Source organism: Gopherus evgoodei, chromosome 8 (assembly GCF_007399415.2).
Source record: "Gopherus evgoodei ecotype Sinaloan lineage chromosome 8, rGopEvg1_v1.p, whole genome shotgun sequence".
Taxonomy (NCBI): Eukaryota; Metazoa; Chordata; order Testudines; family Testudinidae; genus Gopherus; species Gopherus evgoodei.
The window spans coordinates 113,224,515-113,231,136 of NC_044329.1; the positions used below are offsets into that span (position 1 = coordinate 113,224,515).

General features: G+C 59.1%; 1 long non-coding RNA gene across 1 annotated transcript; it reads right to left on the bottom strand.

The window, feature by feature from the left end:
• Nucleotides 1-1,632: 1,632 nt before the first annotated feature.
• On the bottom strand, nucleotides 1,633-6,346 carry LOC115656688. The gene is made up of 3 exons (XR_004001728.1): nucleotides 6,335-6,346; nucleotides 3,188-3,191; nucleotides 1,633-1,734 (listed from the first exon to the last, which is right to left on the bottom strand). It is a non-coding gene; the product is annotated as an uncharacterized LOC115656688 (long non-coding RNA).
• Between the last annotated feature and the right edge of the window lie 276 nt (nucleotides 6,347-6,622).

Here is a 6,622-nt window from a genome sequence, read left to right on the forward strand (position 1 = left end):
GACTGGCTCTTCACAAAGTCATCGGCCAGCCACTCTGCATGTCGCGGGTTCTCTGGCTTTTGGTCCCTCAACCACAGCCTCAGGTCGGATGGGCACCACTCATTCAGTTGCTCCAGTACCAGCAGTTTAACCAGGTCCCCCTTTGTCTGGGTCCCATCTGCCCACTTGCTGGCATATCCCTCCATGCAGACGGCTAGCTGCAGATATGAGACCTCAGAGGTTTTATACTGACTCCGGAACCTCTCCCGGTACATCTCAGGAGTCAGCCCAAACTCGCACAGCAGGGCCTGCTTGAATAGTTCGTAGTTCCCTTTCTCCTCCTCTCCCAGCTGGTGGTACAATGCCACGGCCTTGGGGTCCAGTAAGGGGGTGAGAACCCGGAGCCTGTCTGCTGGAGCTACCTGGTGCAGCTCACAGGCCATCTCAAAGGCATCCAGGAAGTCATCCATTTCCTCCCCCTCCTTACGCCGGGCCAGGATGCACTTCTCAAAGCTCTGTGCAGTCCTGGGCCCCCCCTCACTCACTGCAGCCGGGGGCCTGCTGCCCCTCAGCCTCGCCAGTTCCAGCTCATGCTGACGCTGTCACTCTTTCTCCTCCAGTTCCCGCTGTCTTTGTCTCTCCTCATGTTCCCTCTGTCTCTTTCTCCTCCCGGTCATGTTTTCTCTGTCTCTCAGGATCCTCCAGCTCTCTCTGTTTTAGCTCTCTCTCCCATGCCAGCCACTTGCGCTCCACAGATGCCGAGCGTTGCCGGGAGGATCGCCTGCTGGGGGGTGGGCTTCGCCGGGAGGATCCCCTGCTGCCCGGGGGGTCACGGTGCCCTTGGCATTCGCTGGGCTCCTCCCCGCCCTTCCCCTAGGCCTAGGAAGGGGGGTCTCGGGAAGCCCTCAGCTGCCGGCTGACCACTCCCAGCAGGGACAGACACTGGTGCCTGCGCTGCATCTGCCCGGCTGCTTCCCTCAGAGACAGGGCTCCGTTCATTCATGCGGTCTCCCTCCTCCAGCTGGGCAATCAGCTGGTCCTTGGTGAGTCTGCCCCTGCGCAGCCCCCTCTGCTTGCACAGCTCCACCAGGTCGCACTCACGCCGCTTGGCATACATCTTCCTGCTGGGCACTCACAGGCCGGGGTGCTCGCCGCTCCCCACGGTTCCCAGGGAGACCCCCAGTGCACCAGCCCTTCTTGAGGTCACCACCTCTCTGCCAGGGTCGAGCTGCAGACTCCTCCGCCCCTGGGACTGCTCACTGCAATCCCCCGGGGGACCCTGTTACTGCAAAGTCATTCTCACTGGGCACACACTCCCAGGGGTTAATCAGCCCTACAATCGTCCCTTCGTTTTACTGCTCCCCAGTCACTTACTGCAGGAAGTGCCATCCACGGGGTGCAGTATATCCCAGCGTTACCACCAGTTGTCACGGAGTGTGGGGGAGTCCGGCCCTGCACCCCTCTTCCTGGGACCCACAGTGACTCTTAGCCAGCCAGTAAAACAGAAAGTTTATTGGACAACAGGAATGCAGGTTACAGCAGAGCTTGCAGGCACAGTCAGGACCCCTCCATCGAGTCCTGCTGGGGTTCAGGAAGCTTCGTCCCCTGAATTCCAACCACCCAGCCCAAAACCGAAACTAAACTCAGCCCCCTCCAGCCGGCCCCCTCCTTTGTCCAGCTTCCCGGGCAAAGGTGCTGACCCCCCTCCCTGCTCCCTGGCTCAGCTTACAGCCTTAGGTCCTAGTCCCACACCTGCTCTCCCATCCCCTACACAGACAGTCCCTACTCCATCACAAGGCCCGAGTTGTGGAGATGCTGGAGTCACCTTGAGCTCTGTGCAGAGCTGCCAGCGGAGGGTGCTGCCCTGCCGAGCTGCCCCAGCCGTGAGGCACCGGGCTCTGGACCAGAGGGTGATAGCTGGCTCTCCAGTGATTTAAAGGGGTACAGCCCCGTTCCTCGCTGTCCCTTGGTACCCCCCAGCCCGTGTCTGATTGCCCTGTGCTCTGGCTGGCGTTACCCCCACACTTCCTGGGGCAAGGTAGGGCAATTGGCCATGCAGGGAGTCTGGCAGAGCAGCCTCAGCTTTCCAAGGCCCTGGCCATCACCCAGCTTCCTGGGGCGTTGCCACCTGCTTTCAGCTGCTGCCCGGCCAGCGTCCAGCTACTCTAGGCCCCCCAGAGCCAGCCCCATCCCTGGGTGAGCCTGAGACCAGCCAGCCCACCTGCATGCTCCTGGACCCATGCTGGCAGCTGCCCCAGGCCTGAGCCGGGGCCGCCTGAGTTGTGACGGGAAAGCCGAGTCTCCAAGGGTTTCTCCAGCAAGAGCCGCCTGTGACGCAGGCACTCCCAGCTGTCAGGCTGTGTGTGTGTCTCTGTGTGGCTTGGCCTGGCTCTGTGCGTCTGTGGGTCTCTGTACGTGTGTGTGTACATGGGCACATCCGTCAGTCTGTGCATGCACATATGTCCCAGCATCTGTCTGCATGTGCACGTGTGTCTTGGTGTGTGTGTGGCAGGATGCTTACATATGTGTGTGCACACATGTGTATGTGCTTCTGTGCCGACATGGGCATTTGCACAGACAGCTGGGGCTGGGGGAGTAGGGATGTGACTGTGAGCGGCTCAGAACCCTGGGGGACCAGTGCTGACCCCAGCGCCTCACATGCTGCTGGCAGCCGAGCCGCAGTGCTAGGCTGGGGATGTCGGGCTCCATGGAGCAGGGTGGTGATGGGTTGGCGTGGCCAGGAGCTGGCTGCGTGGCTCAGAAACACAGCCCATTGCGTGTGGCCAGGGGGCAGCCCTGGTTCAACGCAGAGGAGACGCTTCCAAAGAGATTTTGTTTTGCCCAGATGCAGAAAGTTCCCTTCCTCCCTCCCCCAATCGCCAGCCAGTCCCCCCATCTGCATCCCTCCTCTGCTGTGTCCTCACTGTGCACCAGGGCACAAGCAATGGGCCTGTGCTGGAAACTGGCTTTTATGGAGGGAATTGCTGACTAAATGTTTTCTGTAGATAAATAATTTCTGGGAGGAGTGTGTGGTGCAGGGCCCTGCCCCCGGGCTGCGCTGGCCAGCATCAGGGCGGCCAGGCGGCACAGCAAGTTCAGAAGAAACAGAATCGCCTTCATCTGGGATGGGGGGGAGGTGCAGCTGCCTGCCCTGCCATCCGGGTGTGTGTCCCCCTCCCTGGCGCCGGCTCTGCTGAGCCTGCCACACAAGTCTGAGTGAGAAGGCCCCCCAGCCTGCACCTCCCATCCGGGAGCACCCATGGCCCTGGTGCAGGGTGGTGAGGTGGGTATTGTTGGGGCTCTGCATAGGGTGGCAGTGCCTCCCTTCCTAGGTGCCTTGACCCTACCAAAACCCTCCCAGCAGAGATGCATGGGGACTGGAGTGGAACCTGCGCTCATGGCCTTCGTGCTGAGGAGACCCCACTGGCAGCCATGACTCCTGGGTTCGCTTCCTGTTCTGCAGACTTGTTGCATGGCTTCAGGCAAGTCACTTCTCTGTGCTTCTTGCTCCCCTCTCTGAAAGCTCACCCCAGCGTCCTGCCTTCATGCCCCGCAGGCCCTGCCCCTCTCCTGTGTTCAGGCCCCTTGCGGCCAGCACACAGTGGCTGCACCAGGTGCTGTTGTTGCTGTGTGTTCCATGTGCCATGTGCCAGCCTGGCAGCTCCAGGGCCAAGACTGTGATTCATCATTCCCCCTGCTCCCCTACACGCGCTGGCAATTAGATAATAATTGTAATATTTGCATATTTATAACAGCTGAAATTAATCACATTTGCATAATGGTAATGAAAGGAACTTCATTAATTACTGCTTTTTCCTGGAGATTTTGCATATAAATGGGCTCCATTAAGCCGCTGTGACGAGTGTAGCTGGCACGGGGAGGGGCCGTGGTGTGTGCTGTTCCCCGGGGGCAGATGGCACTGCCATGCTGTGGGGGAGCTGGGGGGGAGCTGCTGTCCACACCCCAGCAGAGCCCAGTGAACACTGACCAGCCCGGACCTGGAGCCAGGCTGGCTCACCGATGGCCTAGTACGGGTAAACCAGGTATTCGAGCTATCAGAAGGGTTCAGTATTGGCACTTTATGGAATGCTGGCGAGTTGCTGGCAGCATTAATCTCACCTACGGCATCCGTATCCTGCCTCGTATGGTAATGTTGGAGCATTTGCATCATGAACCTCTGTGACTATAACTCACCAGCCAGGAGAGATACTAACTACTGTGAAGAACGTCTCCAAGGCGCTCTGTCCTGCCGCACGGGGGGCCCAGCGACACCAGGCAGACTAGAGCGGAACATTAAAGAGGACAAAAGCCTGTCCTGTCTCAGATCGATTGTCTAGTGCCCAGGGTGTGCCGCAGCGCTCCCGCCCCACTCACCTGGGGCCCTGTGCATGGCTGGCCTCCTGCGGGCCTGGCAGGTCACAGCTCTTCAGGAGAGCCTGCGATGTAGCCCGAATGGGAGTGGGAGCCTGCTCCGAGGGGAAGGTGGCAGCAGTTTATCTGAGGTGACAGCTTCCAGGGAATGGCTGGTGATTGGGATGGATGGGCACAGGATGGAGTCACTGCAAAGGGAAAAGACGGTTACTCACCTTTGTAACTGTTGTTCTTCGAGATGTGTTGCTCACATCCATTCCAGGTAGGTGTGCGCGCCGCGCGTGCACATTCGTCGGAAAACTTTTTACCCTAGCAACTCCAGTGGGCCGGCAGGTCGCCCCCTAGAGTGGTGCCGCCATGGCACCCGATATATACCCCTGCCGGCCCACCCGCTCCTCAGTTCCTTCTTGCCGGCTACTCCGACAGTGGGGAAGGAGGGCGGGTGTGGAATGGATATGAGCAACACATCTCGAAGAACAACAGTTACAAAGGTGAGTAACCGTCTTTTCTTCTTCGAGTGATTGCTCACATCCATTCCAGTTAGGTGAATCCCAAGCCATACCTAGGCGGTGGGGTCGGAGTGAGAAGTAGCGGCATGGAGCACTGCAGATCCGAAGGCCGCATCCTCCCTCGACTGCTGTACCAGGGCGTAGTGGGAAGCAAAGGTGTGGACCGATGACCAGGTCGCTGCCCAACAGATTTCCTGGATGGGCACACGGGCAAGGAAAGCCAGCGACGACGCCTGCGCCCTGGTAGAATGCGCAGTCACACAGCCCGTAGGAACGTGAGCCAAGTCATAGCAGGTCCTGATACAGGACGTTACCCACGAGGATAACCTCTGCGAGGAAATGGGAAGCCCCTTAATGCGGTCCGCTACTGCCACGAAAAGCTGGGGGGATTTGCGGAACGGTTTGGTCCTCTCCACATAAAACGCGAGAGCCCGACGGACATCAAGCGAGTGGAGTTGTTGCTCCCTGCGTGAAGAATAAGGTTTCGGGAAAAAAACTGGGAGGAAGATCTCCTGGTTGACGTGGAAGGCTGAGACCACCTTGGGGAGAAAGGCAGGGTGCGGTCTCAGCTGTACCTTATCTTTATGGAAGACTGTATACGGGGGATCTACCGTGAGAGCCCGGAGTTCCGACACCCGTCTAGCTGAGGTAATAGCTACTAAAAAGGCAGTCTTCCAAGAGAGATAGAGTAGGGAGCAAGTAGCTAACGGCTCAAAGGGGGGCCCCATGAGCCGAGACAACACCAGGTTAAGATCCCAGGTAGGGGCGGGGGGTCGGACGTTAGGGTATAGACGTTCCAGCCCCTTAAGGAATCTAGTCACCGTCGGGTGAGAGAGAAAACGGAGCGGCCATCCCGACCCGGGTGAAAGGTGGAGATAGCCGCCAGGTGGACCCACAGGGACGATATCGCCAGGCCCTGTTGCTTAAGGGACCAAATATAGTCCAAAATATTGGCCACCGAAACTTCCATCGGGAGGAGACCCTTCTCCACGCACCAACAGGAGAAACGCTTCCACTTGGCCGAGTACATCGCTCTAGTGGAAGGCTTCCTGCCGCCTAAGAGTACCTCACGTACCGGGATGGAGCAGCGCAACTCAGAACTGGTCAGCCACGCAGGAGCCACGCTGCTAGGTGCAGCGACTGGAGGTCCGGGTGACAGAGAGTTCCGTGGTCCTGGGTGATCAGGTCCGGGTGAAGGGGCAGGGGAACTGGGTCGGCTATGGCCAGGTCCAGCAACATGGGGTACCAATGTTGCCTGGGCGACGCCGGGGCTACCATGATCACGCGGACCCTGTCCCTGCGCACCTTCAGAAGGACCCTGTGGAGCAACGGGAACGGGGGGAACGCGTAGAACAAGTGGGTCGTCCACGGAATAAGGAAGGCGTCCGCTATAGACCCGGGTTCCTGGCCCTGAAAGGAGCAGAATGCCTGGCATTTCCTGTTCCCCCTGGACGCGAAGAGGTCCACGCGGGGACAACCCCACCTCTGGAAAATCGAGAGGGCGACGTCCGGGCGGAGGGACCATTCGTGCGCGAGGAAGGATCTGCTCAGGCGGTCCGCCAGCGTGTTCCGTACTCCAGAGAGGAAGGAAGCCGTGAGGTGAATGGAGTGGGCTATACAAAAGTCCCAGAGTTGCATCGCCTCGTGACATAGGGGAGAGGATCTGGTGCCACCCTGCTTGTTGATATAGTATGTGGTCGTCGTGTTGTCGGTAAATACCGCGACACAACGACCTTGAAGCTGGTGACAGAACGTTTGACAAG